General features: G+C 41.3%; 1 protein-coding gene across 2 annotated transcripts in view; it reads left to right on the top strand.

The window, feature by feature from the left end:
- LOC117235448 (protein-tyrosine sulfotransferase) overlaps positions 1-25,843 on the top strand; it is a 181,135-nt gene that overhangs the window by 40,900 nt on the left and 114,392 nt on the right. For both annotated transcript variants that reach the window (XM_033497477.1, XM_033497478.1), the window contains exon 2: positions 4,576-4,655. The gene's annotated coding sequence lies outside the window, so the exon portion shown is untranslated. The remainder of the gene's footprint in view (positions 1-4,575; positions 4,656-25,843) is intronic.

Consider the following 25,843-nt stretch of genomic DNA (forward strand, 5'->3'; position numbering starts at 1 on the left):
TTAACTAAACTTTAGTATGAATGCAATCTTTATGCGAGTCGTAACTACAAATTGCAAATGCAACTCGATGTTATATGGCAAGGCATTAGGTTGATCATAAAAGGAAAGGAACGAAGTGTTCGATTAAAGTCACGACAATGTCAATCTTCGTATCGATTATAGCCATTGTTTCAACGAACAGGTTGATAAGACCGAGATTCCTTAAGGTCCTCGAACCGGAAGATCGAGCTACAGAACACGTTCGATTGGCGGAGGGCCTGGTCTAACGTGCACACGCGATAACGAGGTTAATTAGCCCACGACGCCTGTCGGCGGTTCGTCCTGCTGCTGAATAATTTATCGACCTGTGGCAGGCACGTGTGTACACGTAAGTCTGTTGGCTTCGAAACCGGCTGACGTCGCTACCAATGCGATCGCGCGCACGCGCAAACCTTCGTCCTCTCTTTATATCCGTGGAAAATTGTTCCTCCTAATTAATTAGCTCCGGCCACCTTACGCGTTCTCCGATAAACTTATTAACGTTGAACCGAAGAGTTGCCAGCTTTCGCTCCGTGTATTCGCGTGTTACCCCCTTCATTTTGGCGAAATTGTTCGACTTTGTCGGGAACTCCGATGAATTGTTCAGTCGGAGGTAAGCAGTAGCAATCCCGAGTGGTATATAATTTAAACGACGTTCGTCGAATCGTACGAAATTCTTCGCAGATGTTTCGAGGAATCGACGTTGTGTTAATTGTGTAAAATGCACGACTAGAGAGTAGCGAACAGCAGGGTTGGCAGAATATTTGCGCAGTTCTCCGCCATTTACCGAAACTTGGAAATTCTCAGTATTCATATCGACGAGGGTAAGATGAATCGAATCCCATCGAACCTCGGATAAAGACTTCTCGAAGTCTGGTCGATGGAGGAAGATCTCGTTGCAAAGAGGCAAACGTCGCTGTTCGAAACTTTTGACCAACCGAGACACATCGAGCGCAGAGAATTTGCTCTTACTCAGCCATTTGCTTCTTCTTGCTGGCTCCATTTAAATGGGAACAACGACGGAATTTTTGACTTTGAAACTCAGTCGGCCTGTCCTCGTCGTAATCGACGTTGATGTTTAATTTCCAAGTGACACCAGAAATGGATTTTCCTCGTTCGTATCAATTATTTCGGCGAGGCCCGCGTTACACGGCTATCGATTTCCCGTCGACCCTCTCTTGTACCGAAACGAACGAGATTTAACGGTGCTAAGGCTGAAAATTAAATTACCCTGGTACTAAAATATCTCTGTGAAGCTTCTACGAGTCGGCTAGAAGCTCGCGTCACCGACCTACCTGAATTACGCTTGTCTCGTTGCGCTGGGATAAACACCACTTTTCGCGAGCTTTATCTCCGCGAGTGCGACGAGGGCCACTCTCGCGCACCTACGCTAACTTATACTCGTTCTCCATGGATATGAGCGAAATACGCGAAAATTTGTTTATTAAAGCTGAATTTCGTGTTAAGATTCTGGCTAAATTCTTTGTAGTTTTCAATTCAATCGATTAGTGATAGCACCAAATAATTGTCAGAAGTGTAGTATCGTGGACGAAAGGCCTAAGAAATATCGGGCGAACTATGAACAATGTCGCGAGAGCCGAGGCGCTGTCGGGCCCATCAATGTGTCATCGGTCTTTTCAAGTGCATAGTTTCGTGGAAAAGACCTACGTGACCCTGGCCACGAGCGCTTGCAGAACACGTGTGCGGTGGGCCTAGGAAAAAGACAACGGAATGCGGCAACGGCCAGAGCGTTAGTCGAAAAGCAGAGTGCGAGTCGAGCGGAGACAGAGGTTGCGAGTGGCGTTGCCGAGAGAGTGTGGATTGCGCTGTTTTCTGTGCGTTTGGCGTGAATAGTTCAGGTTGAACAACAATCGCCTTTTTCTGTCTGATTAACATCTCTATTGTCCACTCTTTGTAAACACATTATATCACGATATTACAGAAGTTGTTGATCAGAGTGTAGCTCTGTATTTGTGGATTTTATATGTTAATAAAATTCCTGCAAAAACTTTTACAACAGTGTATTTTATACGGTAGATGCTGAGTTCTTTCAGAAATTATTTATCTCAACGATATAGTGAAATTATACTTTGGATGGAAATTTTTAGCAACCAATATATGTAATTGTACATACGATATACATACATACATATGTAATATCAAATAAAAGGGGGTATACGCTTAGTCTATCGTATATTCCAGTTCCAGTTTTCTCGGGATGGTATAAGTTGTAAATTTAAGGTATAAACTAAGAATCGTAAGAGCGCTGGGGAAGAGAGAAAGAGAGAGAGTGTGTAAGAATGTATGCCTTGGTGACGTCAAAGCTAAATGAGTAAAGGGAGTGGTAGAAGGGTGCGAGGGTTGAGGGTCAGCATTTTTTTGACCTGGGAAGACAGAAGTTGTGAGCCGAGTGTTAGAATAGAACGTACGAAGATATTCTAGTCAGTTTTTGCATTGGGTATTGCTTGTTAAAATAAAATTAAATTTCACTTCAAATAGAACATCCTTTCTTGTCCTTACTCTAGACTATTTAGATACTACACATATATACATACGACTGGAATCTTCTTGTAAAGTTTCGAATAGCTCGTGAATATTTCAAGGAAGAAAATCACTCGGTACTCGGAAAGAGTGATAAGGTAGAACCGATGTTATGTTTAATATCGTTGATAAGAATGAATTGCAATGATGGCATAGGAATTCAAAACCAAAATTGATATCGCGTGTGAAAGATTACCGAAGCGTTGCACAAGCCCTGTTCCTTTGAATGCAAAGTAGATAAAAGCATCGCGACACATCGGTGAAGATGCTAAAACGGACCACAGTGTGCACATCTAACCGAAGAGCGCGATGAAAATCCATTTGCCAAATTACTCGAAACCACCAGTTTGTGAACTTAAATTCCTTAAATGCTTCCGAATCTCATTCTTTACAGTCCTTGCGATATTCGTGCGAATTCTGTACTCCGAATATCTTTTAACGCACTCTATGTATTTTTACATTTTATAATTTGATGCATTTTTCCATCTTTAATCGTAACATTACATTTCATCTTATCGATTTAGCTTATAAAATGTGCTCGAACGAACGCAGAGAAATCTGAGATCCACTTACGAATAATCGAATCCTACGAGAAGCAAAACTTTGATATCCTGATTCGACAGTTAGACGTGCAATTGTAAAGTGCTGTATTCCATCTATCCTACGTAAAAGATAAGAGTTTGCGCAAAGAAAGTTAAACGATTCTGGTGTATATGAAACATCTCGTTGTTCAAACGTCTCATCTCCAGTAATAACACGCGAAGGGAAAATGTAAGCTCCTGTTTGGCAAACAAAGGAATCTAACTCTGTAAACAGGTTGAAGATACGCAATGGTATAATGCTATGACATTTTTCTGGTTACCTGGTTTGTACGAGGAATCTGTCTGGCTTGGTACGTTCAAGCAATGCTGAAAATGAAAAAGGAAGAATCGTCGTAGCACGCGGATCTCGTCCAGCTTGTGGCTGGGAATACAGAGGGACGAATAAAACGAGAAAACGACCAAACCACCGGGGTTATTGTCTATTGTCTTGGTAGAATTCTGCGGGAGATTTTTGCCAGGCATTTCGTATTTTGACTCGTCGGTCGTCCCTGTTTACGTGACCATGGCAGAGAAGATCATTCTAATTGACCAGTCGAGAGTCGAGGCAGAATTTTACGTCTACCTGCTCGTTGCCCGTTATCCCGCGTCGTTTACCGAGATCAGTCAAATATTTTTGAACCCTTGGTTCTGCATGTTGCAGTATCGCAAAATGCAAATGAGGCTTGTAATTAAAGATGGAAAATGGTGTTTATCAGAATAACACGGGAATAATTGGATATTTTATGAGAAAATATCTATAATACATTGTTCACAATATCTACATATAGCGTGGAACTACGTTCATCCGAACACAGGTTGAATTCTATTATTTCAAACGAAACAACTTTCTCGTACAAAATTGTAAGAAAATATTATTCGCTACGCAATAACAAAGTTCTCGTGGAGAAGAGCTAAAGCAGACATTTGCAAGTACCGCCAGGCCTATCTCCGTATAACAAACGTAAACGTACATTGCATCTCGCTATCTGTTCCCCGGTTTGATTCTTCCTAGCGACACAATGAACATCGATCGAAATACGTTATCGGTTAATTGTTCGTCTCGCAGATGCGGGAATGCTGACTCGTTGCAGGCAACGTTCTCGTTTTCGAGTCGACTCGATTGCCGTCGTTCCGCATAACGCGAGGCTGAATCGTAGCACGATCGAAGGTAGAAACGTTGTCGGCGACACGATTATATCATCGTAGACCATCAACCGGGCGCGGATCGAATAATAATCCGGAAATTCACTGCCGCGTTCGTGTGGCAGGTCCGTGCGATTCCGTCTCGATATTCGTCTCGTTATTGCTGTATATCTCTGTCGGATCGTGCTACGAGGCGTCCTCGTGATCCGTAGAAATGGAACGACGCGCAATGATCCATCGAAGAATACCATACGGATAGCTTTATTCAACGATTTTCTATCTATTCTTGCAGAGGGAAATCTCGACACGGAGAAAAGGTGGCAGCTGCTCTGTCCGAGGCGAGGATCGTGTTTGCACTGGCGTCCACGAAACGTGAGTGTTACACGTTTTCTTTTTAAACGATTGGTTACAGTCGTCGTATCGGTTATTCGTAGTTTGCGGCCGTTTATGCAAATTTATATTCTTCCGCATATGATTGAACAAATGGTGTCTACATATATACATAGTTGTTTTACTTATTACGTGTTTTAACGAACGCTATAGTTTGAATATTTTATATATCTGCATATTGTATACACGCGCTGTGCATTCTTGGACCTTCAAATTATCCAAAAATGTATAAAAATCCGCGGTCTATTTGTTAGCGACTCGCACGAGTTGTCCGTCGTTTGGTATAGATCTCCAGGTGTTTTTATAAGATACGTATCTTTATTGCTGAAGAAAGTTTTTAGTTGTGACGTTTCCGCGAACAGGACTTAAACGTGCCGTATATTTCTACTTTTCCGTGCGACTTTAGTTTCAAGCGACTCTCGGAGGAGAGAGTAGCAGTTCGTAGAATTCAGGATTTTTATTTTAGCCAAAATGAGACAAGATAGAGAGAGAGGGAGGAGGGTGGATCGTTGAAGCAAATACGTGTTTTCGGTGTGTATTCGTTAAAATTGGATATGTACATGTGATATTACACGAGCACCGCGAATCAACATTTCCTCGCGAAGGATGACATGGAAAATAAAATGAAAAAAGGATAGAGGAATCAAGAGAGAAAAAGGAAACAAATTGAAGTTTTTTTTTTTTTTTTGCCTGGTCGAGAGGTAGAAAGGGGTAGTTTTTAACGCGTTCCGCAAACTGCCACGAAAAGTGACGTACGTGTATACGTGCGTGTACAGTGCAGTTCGTTGATGAGCAACAAAAAAAATCTTAAACATTGTTACACAGGTATGTTGACCCCGTCGTTCTGGTCCAACCATTTTGTTTTTCGTGCAAAAACAGAAATATCGGGGATGGGGTATTCACTTATTTATCATGAAAGTAGAATAGAAGAAAAGCAAAAAATTCGGCGAAAAATTAGGCTGCCACGTAGCTGTGACATGTCCCATTCGATTGTTTAAATTTCCTAAACATTGCTTTTTCGCAAATATTTTTAAACGTAAATTATCTCTTTTGTGATTTTAATTTTTCCAGCTTCGCGTGTTACACGTAAATATATCTTTCCTGAGATTTCATAAAGCACGACGTTTTAATACAATGTTACAACTTAATATTAAATTAATTTACTTATCGTAGAACTAGAACCGATGAAAACGAGAAACAGAATAGAAAATTATCAACTTTAGAATGATAAAAGAAAGTAGTCGATAGTATTTAAACTCTTTAATCCGGTCGTTAATTCGAGACCGCGATGGTATTGAAACGTTCCCTAAGCGGGGAGCAAGTTTCCTAAGCCGTTCTAAGCGATCCAATTGTGTTACTTTAATCGAACTGAAGAACTCGATTCCGAGTAGTACTTAGGTCGGTACAGTTGCTAGAAACGCATTACTTGGAAAGGGATCCTCTCCCGGCTGGCAAACACTCCTGGGGCTTGGTTGTTCGCAATAAACTGGCACTTTGGTCCGGCAACCGCCGTCACTCCGCTTCAGAAACTCGAACCGTATTTCTCTTCGTTCTGCTCCACGGATAAACCCGAATAAAAATATAAATTGGAATAAAGATATCGAATAAATCGCGAGAATTTTTCTCTAACAGAGATTTTTCATCGACACGGTCTTTTTATTATCGCCACTGACAGTTATTTTTCGGTGGATTTTTATATTGGAATATTTTTAATCGATCTAAGAATCTACGTGATTTATTGCTTACAAAAAATAAGTTTCTTCGTTATGACGCACGAACAAAGACTTGCACTTAAAAATATCGAAATTACGAAAGACGCAGATTAACGCGGAATGAAGGAAACACGGGGAAAAGGCGAACAAACGAGAGGCAAAAGGAAAGTAGTGTGACAGCTGGCCTGAAACGAGTTGTAGGAACTCTGCAACAGAAAAGCGAGAGCTGAAGTACCTCTTTTGAGGTTGGCCTCGCTTCCCCATTGCCAAAGGGTTGCACGTACGAGGCTCGAAAGAGGTCGCACAGAGAGACGCGTCACAAGCTCGCAAACGGTGATTCGTCAAAGACAAATCATCACGAACCGTGCACGGGGTAGAAGCTAAGGAGAAGCGGCGAAATTCGGCCAGTCGTTTGATGTTAGCGGCATCTCAGCGCGTCTACAAAACTGGCGTGACTGATAAGCGAAGCTAACGCGAATTTTAACGCGTTGCCTGAAATTGAAGCGGCTGTCGATCACCGGAAAGCGTTTCGCGCCTCTCGTACGGGTGACGGCCAGCACATGGCTGGTCTGGGTTAGGTAATCGAGAGCCATTCGAGCGACAGCACTCGCCGATCGACGGGTTCCCTCGTGATTGACGATTTCGTTAAATCTCCGGCCCGATTGCTTGCTTACCTTTTGCATTTTTATTACGAGTCTGCTAGAACGTTTGAGCTTCGATTTCACGATAGTATAGAAAATACCGTTCGTGTAATACCACGACATAAAGGTAGTCGGATAAAAAATAACAATCTTTTTTCATTAGTCGTGAATAATAGCTGACCTATTTTAATCGACGTGTATTCGTACACTCGAGGACTAGAAAGATAACATAAATATGATTGGAATAATTAATAACACCCGATGCATTCGTACGTCGATATATTTCTAGCGTAAAATAAAATTATTTATAGCTTGAGAGAAACAAGCCAAAAACTATCAGTATTTTCGTACATCGATATTTTTCATCGTTTTGATATCTACGATCGTCCGATTATTACGAGAAAAATTATTCCCATTCTCGTCGTTATCACGACGAAAGTATCTCGACATGGTAGATAGTGTGAACGGCGGAGAATAAAGTAAAAATAGTGAAATAAATCAGAGAAGAGCTCTTTGATTCATTTGACGGTTCTAACCGCGCGCTAACAGGGCTGATCGTTAAGGGAGCTGCCTTCGTCGTTTCATTAGCGTCGACCCGGTATACATCTTAATTAATGGCCGTGTTCGCATGTGCACGCACCACAGGCGTTAATTACGCGTTATCACGGTTAATTGCTTCTTAAACCTTTTCGAGTGGCGGCTCTCTTGCCAAAGAGCGAAGGAAGAGGAAGATAGAATAGAAAGAGCGTTTTATAGCTGAAAGCCTCCACTTCCGGTTTGAGTTCAAACGCCGTGAGATCGCGATTAAGCCGTTTCTCGCGTACTCGCTTTCGAATGAAACGATCGTTGGACATTTTGACGCCTTTTGCACGCGAACGATTTCGCACGCGTAAATGAACGTACAAAGAGAAACTTTGTTCAACGAATATCGTATAATCGATGAATCTCTGGCGAGCAAAATTATTTGTGTGCGTGTCTCTCTTTCTCTCTCTCTCTCTCTCTCCCCTCCCTCCCGATGGTAGCGAGTGTAACGCAATTTCGGGATACAATTGCCAGTTTCGAGCACCTGGATTAATGCCGAGTGTTTAACGGATATTGATCGTGTCGAGTCGTCGAGTGAATGGAGATATCGTTAAAGAGCTACCGTTCGTTGTTACAGTCTAGCGGAATTTATCGTGGAAAATTCAGTCGACCAGTCCGGATAGAGGATTCGTTACAGTTTCGAGTATCTACATCGTTTAATCGCTACTTACATCGATTTCCAGAATTAATTTGCGTTGTACTCGCGTTGCCTGGCTTTTACTTTCACTTCCAATTGTTCCGTAATAACTTCGATTCGTATGTAAGAAGTTGCAAATTGTTGGCTCAAAGAGTTCCTAACGATAGTTTGTATCTTTACAAAGGTATTATATCATTAAACAGCGCATTCAGTGTCGCTCGTTGTTTTGCTACTTACAAAGTAACTTGGTAATAATTTCTTGAAAGAAACTTGTCTCTGTTAACAAGCTGTTGCTCGAAGTAGATTCTTACAGACTTCTGCAACAATCAGTCGTTTTGTCGCGAATAAAAAGTGTTTCGTAAAAATGACAATATTCGTCCGACGTTCTTTCTGTTGGTCTAATTCGTTCCAGATTAATTATTCATACGTATTCGTCATTTCCATTCATTTACGTTATATGGAATGCTTCGCTATTTTGCATAAAGAATTCTGACTCGTTGTTTTACGAGATTTTACTACGAAACTCATTACCTTTTACAGACCGCAGCGGAGAATGCCAAAGAAACTGGTAAATATGTATTAGCATACAGTGGGATATCCGCGTTGCGTGGATCGGCAGGAAATTTACATCACGCGGATCTTGCTCGTATGTCGTAATGATTCGCGAACGAAGTGCGACGCGGACACAGGTATCGGATTAAAAATGTATAAAGACTCACACACGTGCTTCAGACACGCTAATGAAAATAGTACCGGCGCATTAACACGCTGACCAGAATCAAATATGTTCGTTAATGTCCGAAGCAGCGTGAATTAGTACCACTAATTACACGCTAACGAGACAGAAGTGAGAAAGGACTGCATGTGGCTGGACGTGAACGCGTATAATTACACAATTTATTTTGTTTGTGTAATTCTAACATGCTGGAGTATCGATTGTCGTTTGCGCGACGAATGATCCAATTTCTTTTTCACGTTATGCTGACGTATTTTTCCAGGAAATATTAGATATCACTTTATATCTCTATCGCTAGAATTGACGATATGTGAACGTAATCTCGTGGAATATTTAGAATAACTGACGATAGAGTGACCGACAATGAGTTTCGAGTATTTAATCGGTATAAAATTGAATGCAATTTGACAAAAATGCGAAGAAATATGTCGTACCGATGTTTGCGTAATTTGTCTGAAGCGAGTGGAAGAGATTGTAAAATAGAGGAAAAGAGAACGTGCAAATGTAAATTGTACGAGTATTCAAGATGCATTTACGCGGTAAACATTGAATCGAATTGAGAGTGAAAGTTATTTTACGTTGTCGAGTTGTAGTATCGTACTGAACTGTATATTTAGGAATTATTTTATTCTACTCCTGCATTTTGATAGTTACATCGTTAACGAATAAAAAATTCCCACAAAAAAAAAAAAAAAAAAAAGGAAAAAAGAAACGGATCAGATATCCTAAACTATTCGCTAGAAACTTTCCACCACTCTAACGCAAGATCCATTTGTGTCAAAGCAAATTACGACATCTCGACTTGGAATCCTCGGTCGGGTTCTCCTGGTGCACGCGTTACCTCAAACGCGGCGGTAGATCCAAGGATTCAACCTCAATTTCCTCGATCGTTTAACAGCGCTGCTTATCTAACTCGGTGCTGTTCCCTGTTATTGCGATCATTACGCGGACATGGAATTCAATATCCTTATCGGTTGGCGTCGCATCGTTGCGTTCGGTTCTCTCGACGAAGCGACGTTATTTCGACTTGCAGAGGATACGACGTGGCTCGATGGTCAGACGTGGCGGAAGAGGGTGGTTCGAGAGACAGAGCGAGGGTGATGAAAATCAGGCGGTGAAATGGAAAGGGAGAAGCGTGCGCGTGGCCGTGAGCCTCGGCTTGGTTTAGGCGAAATTGCTTTTGACCGGGTCTCTCTGCTCGCATGTCGCGAAAAGGAGTCCCTTTAGCCCCCGGTAACAAGATTTTACGGGACGTGTGTGCACACCAGGCTCTTTTCATCGAACTGTCCCCCGTGTGTGTGCACGCATCCCGACCAGAAACCGCGTGGGCCGTTCGCACCAGCATTCGAATGAACGACACATCGTTGTGCAGGAACTGTCAGCGGTTTAACCGAATTTCAACGCTGGTGAAGACGTAGGCGCGAATTCGAGCGTTAATGACTCGAAAACTCCTCTTCGTCTACGTTTCTCTCTTTCTCTCTCTCTCTCTCTCTCTCTCTCTCTCTCTCTCTCTCTCTCTCTCTCTCTCTCTCTCTATTTACGAGCAGTGCGGGCGAAATTCGCAATGGGTGTTTAGTGGACGGGACGTTTCCTGAATGTGGAACGAGGAAGCCTGGTTCTCGAGATTGTTTGATGAGATTTCGTTTGTGCGAGTCGGGCGTGTACAGTGTACACATGAGATCTTTTTATAGAGTTATCTTGCCGTGTTACGCATGATTCTCTAAGGAAAAGTCACGCGCTTGCAACAGTTTGCAAACGTCTTTGCAAATCTATGCCGAATTCGACGCTCTATTTTCTACGATCATTCGAAAATATAAAGACAGCTAAACAACAGGACAATAGACCGTAAATTCAATCCATATCGAAAGACTCAGTGGCTCGCTCTTCTATCTTCTGCAACATCTATGGAGTAACACGGCTAAAACACGTCTTAGATATTTAACGAACAAAATATTTGCCCACTCTCGATTCAAGCTACGTCTTTCTCGAGATTGTCTCGCAAGATCTTGTTCAGGCTACTTTGCCATGGATTAAGCACGAGTATAATTTCTCCGCTAATAGCTCACGTGAGCTCGAAACCATAGGGGATATGTCTCGATATCGTAGTTGGAATCGGCGTTCTCCGAGTCTAATCTACTCTATTGCCTCTATGCTTTTAATGAATCAATCTTGATAAAGAGGAGAGAAACGTCGAACAATTTATCTATCGAGATATTCCAAGGATGATTAAGTATAAAGACGATCCTCGCGTATAGAACCAATCTATAGTCGTAAGTAGAATACGTTGCGTGGTTCGAGTAGCCAGACTCGTAGAACGAACATTGCATATTTGAATCTCGAACCACTCAGCTGCTTTCGTTCGCGCTGTGTTCTTCTACATTTATTTATCTCAAGAGCAACGATCGTTGAATATATCCGAGTATACAAGAATTTTCTAGTATAATCTTTACAAATGTCGAGTCAGCACGATATATATCGCCGGTGATTACGTTTGCGTAACCCCGTATTACGCGATATTCGCACAAGCATGCAGTTTGCGGCAGGTGCATCCGGATCCGGGGATAAACAGTGCGTTGTAACCCATGTGTATATAGTGTACACGCGTCCACCTATGTATATACGCGCATAATATGATCGGTAATAAGCTTATTAAATTGTTGCCGCATAATACGAAATAATTCTACTGCGCATGAAAATTTCCTCGATTCCATGGAACGCTTTTTCAGTTGATTTGTAGAGTAGCAAGAAGCATCTCCGGTGGACGACACTAATTAAACGTCGATGCAACTTACAAGGAGCCGCGGACACTTTGCGAGACACTTAATTAAATCCGATGCTCGCCATTTAAGGTGCGCAGATTCTTTTAATTGAGGAAGCGTGCCGATTCGCGGAACTCGCACGGCCCATTTTCACCAGTCGATCTTTCATCATTTTTCCTGAATGCTGACTTTTTGCTATCACTGATATACGAGTCTTTCAACGCGCAACATCAGTTTCATTATCTACATTTTCGTATGTTAAGAGATAAATTTCGTACAAAGTTATTTATATTTTGTCGAATGTAGTTAGGTAACGAAACCGAGAGACCAATAAAAGGTGGAATTGATTAGAACTGGGATCCACGTCACGCGCGGTGAACGCGTGGAAGTTAATTTAAATTTAATTAGAATTTTGAATATATATGGATAAATTTTGGATGTATTGGGATAAATTTTGAAAGTTTGTAAAAAGACACGGATAATCTCGACTGTCGGTCGAGGAAACAAACGCACGAGTGCACAAATTGAACAAAATTAAAACGTATCGTGTGTTTGCGAGACGGCGGCGCTACCGGGTGTTGAAGACATCGTTACGAAACGCAATTAAATTCAAAACATTCGGCGGTCAGACGACATTCAATTAACGAATTTTAATTGCCACATCGTTATCGCGAAAGCAACTTCGAATTGCGGAGAGGCCGCGATTCAGTCGTGTTTTATGTTTCGCGGATTTTTCTCGATAACCGATAGCCCACAGTGTGGTTAACGTTGTTTCGCCACCGTGGCTCTTTGATTTACTTACGCCGGTGATCCGTTAAACCAAACAGCTGTTTGCATATTTATATTCGATTAGTGCCACTAGCGAAGAACTGTCCGTACGTAAAAAAAAAACTTACAAAAAATCCTCTGTTTATTCGTAAAAACAAGTTCGAATAAGCGATTCATGAACGATAAACCCGTAAAAAAGCTAACAACTCCAGCAAATAAATCATCGTTGCGAGTAAAACCGCGTAATTGAAAATTTCAACAACTACAGTCCGCGTATCGCTCGCGTATTCAAATTGAAAAATTTGCCACGCGAAAGTTTCGATATCATATCAATCCCCTCCCCCTTGGCGTCGTGGTAAACGTCGAATCGTAATTTCATCGGCCAATTTTCCAACTGTAGCGGCCCATTTCCGCGAGAACGATCGTCGATCTCGAACGAAAGCGCGTTCATAATCGCGCAACGCGTTTGTGCGATCGCCGAAACAGATTCACTCGATTAATATAATCGCACCGATACACGCGTCGCTCGTTATCGTCCTAGCGTTTTCGTCGCCACGTTCCCGTAAATTGTGATTACGTCGGGCAAACCGATCCTAACGAATCGACCGATATCCTGAATTATCGTCCTTTAGGTCGGACATCGCGCGCGCCAATGCGAGACCATCGCGTGCCAACCTTTTCTGCCCTCGTTTTCCAGCAGCGCGGAAAATATTCTGCTGGTAATTCGATTGCAGAGATGCCGTGACTCAAGGTGAAACTAGTGTACGGACTCTGTCAAGCATGCTTTGCTTTTACAATTTGCGATTCGTGGCGATCGAGCGCGAATTTTGAAATTTTGCAAATTTCTACTCGGGTGGAAAGAATTTTGGAAAGAGAATTGTCTGTCGGCTGCTTTCGTATAAGTGCGTTACGTGAAAGAAGGAAAGAGATCAAATAGAATATGTTAACTATGCGGAGAGAGGTTTCCTGCGTAAGATCTCTAGCATCAATTACGCGAAATATTTCGGTTATTTATCGCTAGAACGATGAAAATCTTTAAGGAATTTTAGCGATGCTTTGTTATTAAACGATACGCGATCCTCGACGAGGCAAATCTTGTGAACGCGACAGAAAAACGAGGATCACCGGAATGTTCTACCTGTCATACTTACACCATATATACGCGCGTTATCTCTTCTCAGCCTTACTCTCGTACTGAGACTCGGTTGATGCCAACTGCTGGGAGATCCAATGCGGTGGTGCCCACCGTAACTAGAAATCTTTGCTTAAATCGATCGATCGTAAACTAATCTGTTTCAGTTTCCATGACAATTCGTTAGTAATGAGGCAGCTCTATTTTTCTATAATTTCGATAAACCACCAGAAACCAAGATCAAAATCATTGAAACTTATCGATAACGAAAAATAAACAATTTTATCTCAACAATTTCGAACGATCTCGAAAAACATGGAACAGAGAATCGGATAATTCTTCCTGTTCTGATGTCGTACGCGAACAGGAATTTCCAGGAAGAAACTCTATTTCATTTCGTATTCGTATCGGGGACCGCCTGCTAAAAACGAGCAGCGCGCGTTTTGGAGCGGTGACAGGCAGATTCGATTTTCATACGGTAGTCGCCAGTCACCGAAGTGAACGAAGGTGAACGAGCTGCAGTTAGCACTGACAATTATCCAAGAACCTGCGTCGTTATCTGATCTGCTACGATCGATCAACCTGGCAAACGGAAAAGAGCGGACGCTGGCTATCGGAAACCGCCTGGTATGTTCACGGTGTCGCGTACGAGGAGCGCGTCGCAACGTAGGAGGACCGAGGGCTGTCATTAGCGTAGTTTTTCGTGGGAAAAGTCGAGGTTGGGAAACGCTGCATACGACTCGGACGTATCTAACGGCTGACCCGAATTCCGGCGAGAGTCCACGGACTCGTAGGTGGAAAACGAGACGGTGCACGCGAGGATGCAACGTTTCGCGCATAATAATTACGTACGCAACGTTTAACAGCCTTCTTTCTCCGATACTCGCTACGAGGAAAATTAGAAAACGTCGATCGACTTCTTTCTTCGCTGACTTTGACGCGCCTTTTTCCTTACTGGTTCGCTTGCTTAGGATTTTTTAAGTTAACGGTACATTCTTCGCGCGGTTCGTCAATTACTTTGATAGTTGGTGAATTTTGACGAGCGACAGTGACTGGTTATCTCAAACGGTGTAGTAATTTAGGAAATAAACTCTATTTAGTAAATATCTGAAAATATTTGTAGCTTACTAGAGCGACGATAATCTTTGCAAAACATCAGTCGTATTCGCTTCCTACGTTATGATAGTCTTAAGTAGCTACCTGTCGCTATATTATAAACGTTCAAACAAATCCAATTTCAAAGCAATTAGTTACCAGTCTGTATAATACATATATGTACATATTGTACAGAACATGCACACGTTGGTAACCATTCATTTCTCTATCTTCCTCTTTAAACAAATCCATTTGCAAACGAACGTTCCTAAGAAACCAGCCCTTAAATGCACCTCGATAAGACGTTATATCGTTCAAAATACAAGATGTCTATCTATCAAGAAGCTATACTGGAAGTAACGCACGCATGACGATAATCGAGAATCCAGTGGCATCCAATCCTTGCTAGATCCCCTGGTACACGTACCTCTATTAACCTTAATCAGCCTGGCGAGCAACTCGGAGCATCCAGCATGAAATCCAAGCTTACGCAGTCACAAAGCCGCGAATAGGTTAAGACACCGAGCTCCCCTTATCTCCTTCGTTCTCCTCCGTATCTTAGTTTCCACGACCAACACTCGGCCGTTTTGAATTCTCCAGCGGTGATTTTGCAACTCGTCCACGTGGCCACCTGTGTTCTCGCAGTTTCATCTTCTTCCGTGGGAAAACGCGTACGCGGGTTTCGTATGCGCGACATCGCGAGACGATCTACGGATTAATCGAGCAACGGAATTACCGTGCACGCGACAAGAGAATACGATGCCCGCAGCGTGCGTTTAGAGGCGTGCAGCGGATGATCCGCATTCCACCTGTCTTACAATGAACCCGACCGGGAAGTCGAGTTGACTGATGCGCTCGAGAATGCGTCCCCCGATGCGGAATGATTTATGCACTTGCACACCTCGCGTTGATTACACCTTTCCCCGGGTCTTGCACGATCCTACAATGCCGTTGCTCCGCAGTCTCTGTGCTCTTTCGATTTCTCGCTGGCTATGAAACGAGCTGAAAGCTCGCTGTTGTGTATCGAGTACGCGCTGATCGCAAAGTTTGATTCGAAAATGCGATTTTAATTGCTGCGCAGATTGATATTGCTTTTTATACAATTGCTTCTTCGTGGTAATTAGCTCAAGTGTGAGATTTGATTCGGTCGATGATGATGACTAGATAGCGGACTTTATGAACGTATTTTTACGAATGTAGTTGAAGAAATCGACAAATCGCTACTTTCGTTGCAACGAACGTCGATAGTGCCGCTTCTCGTGTAATTATTTCTTCGTGGCAATGAGTTTCAGCTTTCGATCGCTTAATCTTTTCGAAGGCGATAGCATTTTATGAATGGATTTTATTAAAAATAGTAGATGTATTAAGACTTTTAAATTGAGACTTTGTATCGTTTCTCGAATGTTTGGTATTCACGCGCGTATTACGTACGTTCTTTGTCGTTAAATTTCTCGTAAACGCGTCTGATATCGTTAATCCACCGATCCCACATCAAGTATGCTATTCAATACCTGCACAAAACAGCTAATGATACAGGTGCATTAGCCATTCTTTTCTTCGATATAAAACGAGAACAATTCTGATTCTGAAGATCGGTTTTACGATAACGCTCTGACTTAAAACAGATTAAAGAGAAAGAATTCACAGATAAGATCGATGCCTAAGTAATTTAATTCGCAACTATTTAAGAGAGACGGTTCGTAGATTAGAGATCTTTCGTCTTTCTACTTGCATTACGATGACGCGCAGACTTTCACTGATGCTGCTTCGTACAGAAGAATATAACTACGATTGCTTTCTTCTAGAATGTGTTACGCGCGATTGCGGCTTCGTTAGCAGAATATATCGAATTCTCCAACAAACCTTAACAAACTAACGGAAACCTTGACAACAGTAAAAACGTTATACGTCTCACGATGACTTGTGTTTCCGTGGTTATGATTGCACGGTAAAGAGGAAAATCCACAAGATCCCAGCGGGGATTCGTTTCAAAGCACAGCGCAATTTCTCGCGAGTGTAACACGAGAATCAAGCGCTGACGAATTCCTCGACCTCGTCCGAAATTGCATCCCACGCGATACTTCTTATCAAAGGGAACTCGACGCTTGCCTCAGGATTCTAGTTAACCGCACGATTGATATAATTATCTCACTGTCGTCCGTTGCTGTTCTCTGTTATCGTTTCAGCTTGGTAAATCCCATCAGCTTATCGAGATTCACAAAGTTTCGATAGATAATAGATAGGTGCAAGAGATTTGATTGATTCTATCAAGTTCTTGCAGGTATACGATCTTGCTCATAAATCACACGACGCTTGTTAATTCTAAACACACGCTTTGACCAAATAGATCTGCGATAGGATTTTCCAAATATAGTACGATCTAATTTTGCTATAATACACACGGTATATATAGATATCGATTTCACGTTATAATTATAATTTCGTAGTTGAGTTACGTAGCTTGTCAATATTATTATTAAACGAGGACCTAATCTAAATTTATCGAAAATCTTTTCAAATTTTCACTTGCAAAATAATCTTCAAAATTTAGACAGGCGCGCGTTCCAAGACTGCGTACGCAGTTAGGAACTCGTATTTATGTAGGTGTCATTCGTTGATTGAGGGAAATTTCATCGGCTCTCTGGAGCACGAAATCTACCCCATCGATGAAAATCGAAGGCTAACCAGACAAGCTCGAGGAACGAAGCTTAAATGGTAATTTCCCAGATCAGCGTAAATTGCTCATTGTCCGAGTGGAAGAGGCTTCGAGCCCGCGTGCAAGGTATCTCGCGTGTATTGTCGAACTTGCGCGCACGAAATGAACTTCGATCGTAGATCTCACGTGTTTACGAAGTACTTACAAGACGTCATAACGTAGACAACCACGGACCTGTACATCGTGCATGCATAAACGTATGCACAGTCAATTCTCCGCCAGTTAAACCAGATAATACGTTTATGGTAACCCATTGCTCCGTTGAATCTCCATTGAAACATAAACGTTACTCAACGAGCTGCCAGTTTGGCCTTGTCTCGCACTTAGACGAAACGCCTCATTACTGCGATCTTTTTCGACGTCACAGACAAGGCCCATTCGCAAGTTACATGGATGCTTCAGCGATAGTAATTTGTCACGAACATGATTCAAGGAAAATCTACTAGGCAAAACTACCGGTGCGATATTGTACAATGTGCGATACAATTAACCCCTTGACCTACAACTACGGCCATAGCCCGTAGTACGATGATCGGACCAAACGTAAATGTTACGGACACAGCCCGTCGTAGATGATCGGACCAAATGTAAATATTATGGGCATAGCCCGTAGTATGATGATCGGGCCAAATATAATATACAGGGTGGTTGGTAACTGGTGACACAAGCGGAAAGAGGGTGATTGTACGCGAAAAAAGAAGTCGAGAATATAGAATAAAAATTCTTTTTTAATTTTTCCAACGAGACAACGATCTACAGTGAGATCCGTTATAACGAGAAGCGATAAAGTGCGAAAATTCAAGTACCGAGCGAAAATTCAAAGTCGATTTTCTCGAAAACAAAGCCTCGAACGAAAAATTTTTATTCTATATTTTCGACTTATTTTTTCGCGTAGAATCACCCCCTTGTACCACCAGTTACCAACCACCCTGTATAATAGCTTGTTTACGTTTTCGGCCAAAATTCTCGAACGTAAATCGTAGATCGTAGAGATTAATACGTATTGTTGACTACGCTTCGTTCGTTTGTTTATATTCCCCATTTGTTTGTTTACTCCCCCTTTCTCTCTCTGATTTATTTACAATCTCCGTTTGTTTGTCTACAATTACTGGTTGTTTGCTTAAATACACAATAATTTGTCTATATTTGCGTTGAACAGAAGATTGTAAGGTAAAAGAGATCGTTGACATCCACCGTAGTAGCATAAACTTTTCGGAAAGTTCTCGACAACGTGGAAAAGTTCACGGTGCACCTTCTATGTAACGATCCTCTCTAACCGCTCTAACTCGATCTCATTCCTTGAAAGCAGTGGCTTTTGCCAATTTTCCAATGCACGCGTACTCGCTATTTAGTCGAACGCGCGAACAATGCATCGACAAAGGTCGATCACCCCCGTTCGAGACGATCCACGGTAATACAGCCTGCTCTATATCCGACTGACACGCGCACTGTCACGAAAGTACATCGCTGCACCGATCTATTATGGACGTTAATTGGTAATTATCAGGCACATCCATCGAGATGCGGTTGATGCTCCCGCGTTCTCAAAAATCACAATTTCCTCTCAGAAATCTCACGACCAACTCCCTACTTCTTCTTAAATTTCCAAGTTGCGCAAAATTATAGTAATTTGTTCTTTACTCATTGAGAACTAACGTTGCGATAATTCTTTTTTTCTTTCCTCTTTTTTTTTGTCGTCATTTCAAATCATATCAAATTCAGCGTTTTTAAATTTCAAATCATATCAAATTCAGCGTTGCAATTACGAAAGGGAAAATTCCAAGGATTCGCTTGAAATTTCTTTCTTGTCACCTAGATTTTATGAAACGTTACAAGTTTGGTCTGTAATATCCGTATCTTGTCTGCGTCATACTTTTTATCTTGTCGAATGGTTTACTTCGCGTATGCATGATAAATAGACTCTTGTTCGTTCGATTTGTTCGTTCTGTAATTATTCCGGACGATTAAACGGTAACGTCGAGACGTTAGAACGCTTACAGGAGACTACTCGGCCTCTTAAAGTGTCAGCCAGTGTCAGGACAGTAAACTGAACGCTACAAACTCAAGCGCATCCTTTACACGGCCAATAGACCGGCTAATTAACAACGTTAACCATAATCATGGCTCTCGCTGGAATTTCTTGTTACGAACGAACTTCCACGAATGTAGTTTCTATACAGTAATCACTGTTGCATTTAACTCGACTAATTTTGAGGGATGACGGAAGGTTAATTGGAAGTATATAAATTGCAGCGAGACAGCATGACGGGAATAGATTGCATTGTCTCTGATTTGATTAATCGGAGGAGGAAAATTAGGGTGGCAATCTCGTTGCAATAATTTATACATCACCCTCGAATATTTTTCAAACCAAATTTTCTGTCTCGGTGTTGTTTCTAAAACTCAAATTTCCAAGTTGGTAACGATCGGCTGCTTAGTTATTTGATTTTAACATAGATCGCAGTGATGGAACGCCATGAATCAATTCTATGGCGAGTGATTTGATTAATCGGAAAAAGTTATGCCAGAAACCTAGAAATATTAATTGAAAAACCTGGTCAGAATAATTCGCTACATTACGCTCAGATATTCTTAATACGCTGTATTCTAAATCAGTATCATCGCTTTGGAACCTAAAATTTGCAAATTTTACGCTCAGCTATTTAGCTAACATAATGTAACCATAGTGATTTCGATACTTGTTAAAGTTTCATATGTCAACGGTCGCCTAACACAACCACGACCCGACAGCTCGATACTCGTACAACCCTTTCAGTTGCCGCATCGATAGAGCTTATATCCGATAAGCTTATCGATAAACACGATAACTTGGTTACACGGTGTACATCGAATGAATTAACGTCAACTGAGAGGAAAGTGGCTATGGTGTATGGTGTGCGCGAAAACTGGATCCACGCGAAAATCACGAAAGTTCGTTGTGGTTGAAATCGGATAACGAAGAATCGGTATTAGATTGTTGGAATTACGCAACGCGCTGATCCAAGTCGTTAAATAATATGTAGTACTCGTATTAATAGGAAACACAAGTGTTAATTTTCACGCACGATGACGGTAATAACAGACGGAAAGTGGATCGATAACAGATGACCCGTAAACGGAACATCAGCCACTCCTCGATAATGCAACTTCTGTTCTGAAAAATATGCGTGCACGTAATTGACTCGCTTTTCGAGATGGTAATAAATTCTATATATTATTGTATGAATTGTTTCATTGTCATTGTTTCATGAAAGTCCTTTCTGTTGAAACTTTTAATAATTGGAATAATTCATTTGAAATAAAGTACACTGCGACTGAAGTTATTAAAGTTAGAAAAATACTGTTTATATCTTATCGTTGAAAGCGTATTAATTTAGCTGACGGTACGTAACGTTAAAATTAGCAATGAAAAATTAATCGCTGTTAATTAATTAATAGTTGTGAAACAATTAAAAGAATTAAAATGTATTAATGTATTTATTGGTGTTTGTAAACGAAGAACCTAACAATAAGAATTCTTGAAGAACTATAACACGTGTAGCCAATTAATCTTGTTTAACGTGGCTCGGTTCGGTAGTGTCGCTTCGGTTGGCTTCGACCAGCCCATTCTTTAACTGCGTTCTTTCACGTCTCTTTAACTTCCCGTTAGCTCGCCATGCAATCGCATCATCGCACGTTAACACATACGTTCTGGGTAATAATTCACAGCAGTTACGAACTCGCCTCTTGGAAACCTTCTTTTAATTCATCTTTCCAATAGCTGTCGAACGCGTCACCTATTCGTAGCATCTATAACTAATACTTTCTCTCTTACAACGTAGCAAAGAGGAAATATAAATTTTCCAAGTCGACTATCGACTATTATAACATAGAAAGCAAGCAAGAGAACAAGAATCCAATTTACGCAATTTACATTATTCCGTCATTCCGTTAACGTCATTTACAATCTCATTATTGACAATTACGATATATCGCTACTTTCTATAACATTTTACGCGAGTACACTTTACGCAATTCTTCTGGCCGTGGAAATAGAGCATTTTCTTCTTAAGACAGACATTTAATTCTTAAATAAAGAAGATTGGTATCTTCTTCTATAATTGTTCGAGATAATTTCGAGGGAATTAATTCGTTGATCGACAATTTCGCAACGTCACCATTTTCTACAATTTTTTTATACAAATACGCTTCGTACAATTCTTCACACAATCGAAACGCAGAAAATTTCCCAATTGCAACGAGTATTGCCAACGCTCTTCTGTTAATGGTCGAATTAATTTTGAGGGAACAGACCGATTCGTCGATGAAACGATATCCAGCTCGTTCGACGACTCATTACGATCCATTTGGCTTCGTTTTTATCAACAACTCTCTCTCTCTCTCTCTCTCTCTCTCCCCCTCTCTCTTTGCCCCTGCTTTTCTCTCTGTATTATTTACGAAGATTTCACTCGTTGAATTTCGCGGGTCATCGTTTAATCCTGTCGCGCGAGCCGTGGCTAATCGAGAATGCGAAATCCAATCAGCGTTGCAAAGCGGCTGAAAATTAGTTCTGGCTGAATATCGAGGAGCCAGGATCTTTAACGTGCTACCGACATTGTGTATCGGAGAATACAATGAGTTTGGCCTTTGTTCGGCATCCTGGCGTTTACGAGGACCGAACCTCGTTCTCGCATGCTCGAAATTATGAAGTCTGTTACATTGAAATGAAGCACACGAACGGGCAAACTTTATTCTACCGAAACGAAAACCTTGTTTTACAAAAACGAAAGCTTTATTCTACATTTTCCACCTGCTTTTTCATACAATGTAATCTCTCACTTCTAGCGATCGTACCATGACTGCTGAGACATTCTGTATATAGAGATTGAGATGTTACAAAGTGAGGCTGTTACGTCCTGTCGAGATACGATATGACGTGGAACTTTGGAAAGCTTGGAATTAGACAAACATTGTGTTAGAGTATCGAGTGTTTGACATATTGGCGTTAGTCGAGCTAGGTCAGTTTATTTTGTCGTCTACTTGTCATTCGATCGGTCGTGGGTCATGAAAATTTCATCGTTCGTTCTCGCACGACTGGCTAGTTCCATACAAAAGTTGAGAAATAATTTAATGAGAGTCATTCGTTCGTTGTTACACGCCAAATAAATGGAAAACGTCCGATTGTTTGCTGGACGAAATGCCTGATTTAAAAAAAAAAAAAGGAAAAATACAAAAAAAAAGCGAAAAAAGCTGTTTCATCGCGTCGAGTTCTGTTCGAGGCTCAATCGGTCGTAATGAAGGCTTTTTAGCGGCTGAATGCGACCGCGCAAAAATATCAGTTAATGGATCGTTTCGAGTGTCTAGCGGATTTTATTTCAGCGAATTTTATTTCAGCCACCAGGAAATTATTAATTTTACTCGGGCGGCGAGAGGCGACGCGCGTTACGCCGATAAAAGGCAACGGAAGAAAAGCGAGTCGATGCACCTGGATCCCGTTTCTTTTTCCTCTTCCTTTTCTTTTCTTTAGCGAGAATATTACCTGCGAACCGTCGTTGTTCTTCGTTTTCATTCACGTCGATCGGGTCACAGTGCGCTTCCACGCATAAAATGCAGCTTCTTTCGATCCTGCTCCACGGTTTCGTATAAATACTAATTACCACGTGTAAAACACTGCAACTCAGATCAGAGAAATTTAATTATATAATCGGACATACCTACTGTGAATTCCGTAAACGAGATCGCAAGATATCAAAGTTTCTTTAATACGTTAATAATTGTGTAATACTATATTTTTCTATAATCTCATTGCAGCTATTAGGTTGTCCGGAAAATGTCTTTTTCCCCCCAAACGTGTTTTTTTTATAACAAGACACCTTCGTACAAACGTGAAACCAAGTGTGTGAAATGTCGCGATGTTTATCTCAACAGAACAAAATGGATCGTACGTGATTCGACAAAATAATATAAAACAAAAAAACGTTGTGCGTCTATTATTTCCTCATAAAACGAAAGTAACTTTTCGGACAACCTAGTGCTATAGCTCTTGGTCATCGAATTAGAAGCAATTAAAATTTGAAAAACTACATTTACCAAGTTTTTTAATTGGACGATGTCGTCATAAACAGTTAATGGAAATTTTGAAAGTTCATCCTTTGTCTACTACATGTATACGGGATTGTAAATTATTCTGGCCGGGATTATTTTAGGAAAAGTTATGTCTGCCTATTTAGACAGAGAGTGTCAGAGGCGTATTGTGCCGCGGCGTCGCTGAAAGTCGAGAATTATGCGGCCGAACTATCCCTGTCTCGCTGAACCATCGACGCTGGAACAATGACTCCTGTTTGTCGATATTTCAAGGTAGTCGAATGCAAGCGAACGACAGACTTGGAAGAGAGGCGGTCGCGCGACCTGTGGATGAAATTCGGGTTTCGTGTACCGGCACGTTCCGTTCCATTCGTTTCCCGATCGTGATTTATCGTGCCTGATCCCATGATGTACGTTTCTTCCACTAAAAATCTTCCTTTGCTCGCTTAGAACCCAGCTAACGCTTGTCGATCCTGCGACAACGCCTTGATAAAGGATTGCTTGAAAGTAGAGAGGAAGTAAGGAATAATGGAAATAACGAAGTTTCAGGGCTGAAAGAAAATTTCTGAGAAATTATATTTTCCGTGGAATACTCCAGAAACTCTGGACACACCTCGTTCCTAGAAATTTATTGATTCACCGATTGTTAACACGAAGCTATTTCTACCAAAATCAATCAAAATGACTGGTCTTTAAAAAAATATGTAATAATAAAATATTTTTATGTTGGAATTTAATCTTGGAATTAAGATTAATAATCCGTGGAAGACACAATGTTTGTGTTGAAATAATATAATGTGATATTTATTACAGGAATTATAAGTGTGTGTTTTGGAATGTAGACAGTTGGTTAGTTATTCTCAGACTGACTGGCTTAGTGACCCATGGCCCTTGAAAAGGTTTAGAACCCCACTCTCTATGCAGTAATGAGTGTGACCTGTGTGGATTATTGTGTGGCGTCACATATGCCACAGAACCTTCTAGTAGCTTCTCGACGTGCCCATCGAGAATATTCCAACCATATCCTTACGCTTCTTCCGCCGAATTCTCGAAAGAACATGCACGTGCTAGCCGCAGCGGTACATCTAACGAACGCACGCTAGTGGGGATATCGCTGGGCAACGAAGGAAAGAATCCGTTCGATCAATCACCTCATCTGTATGCGATTAATATCGTTGTATTCCAACATTTTATATTTATTGATTTATGATCTTCCTACAGAAGGAGTTCCATGTTACGTAATAGATTTTTTGATATTATTAATCCATCTGGGGGCTACAGTCCCTAAACGAGGGTTGACACATTTATAAAATTGTAGAACCAGTCATTTTGACTGGTGTGGTAGTTCTAGTGTTAAACTTAACCACCAAATCGCTGTATGAAATTCGACTCAGGACTTATCAAACCCTATCCAGGATTTTATTCGATCTTCAAGATAGAATGAAACAGTTTGCACTCCGCATTTTGCTATCTTCTAAGCAAAGTTATATTGTATAAACTGTTACAGAACGATGGCTAAATATTTATATGGAACGAAGAAAAACAAAGATGATAGGAAGAAAGTAACGAAGCCCTAGCTTTCTCGTTTCGATACGACGCCTGATACGTTTGTACCTTTTCACATTTTTTACATTTTCGTGTCACTGTCAAGCCCTGGGACACCGTGTATATTCGGAACGTTCGAATCGCATTTATAAAATTTGACGCGTAAAATGTAATACAATTAATCGTTGCCAAAATTTGAACGATATTCCGTGGAAAATAAGGGAATAAAATAAGGGAAAAATCAATATCGCATTATCCAATGCTTTCAATGTTTTCCCTTCATCCTCTAATTGTATAATATTTCGAGCTGACGTTCATATCGAATTTCACGTCGGAAAACCAGTCATCGATCTCGACGTCGCGTTCGAGATACACACACAAAGGCTACTCGAGGTTAACTATCGACGGAGAAAGGGTAATAGGGCCGCGCAAGGTCTGTCGATATTTCGACTCGGTCCCGTGCACACTGAACGACAACGTTTGACATTTGACGGAGGATCCATCACCTGCCGTACCCTATGATACTAGTCGGATTTTATGCACTACCGCGTATTCCCCTGTTTCACCTGTTTCCTGGATGCGTTGTAATCGTAGGCGCGTCGCGACGGCTCCAGCCGCTCCATGATCGATGGTATTTATAACGACAGAGTTACGCCAAGCGTTAAACGACCAACCGCGTCCTTTTGCTTTCGTGCGAAATCCTCGATCTTCTGTTTCGAAGACAGCGAGATTCTGCTCGAGTTATAGCTTCTTGTAGAACGACTCTCCAAATGGAACTTGTGTC

The sequence above is a fragment of the Bombus vosnesenskii genome, unplaced genomic scaffold (genome assembly GCF_011952255.1).
Source record: "Bombus vosnesenskii isolate JDL3184/JDL3185 unplaced genomic scaffold, Bvos_JDL3184-5_v1.1 scf7180000013316, whole genome shotgun sequence".
Lineage (NCBI taxonomy): Eukaryota > Metazoa > Arthropoda > Insecta > Hymenoptera > Apidae > Bombus > Bombus vosnesenskii.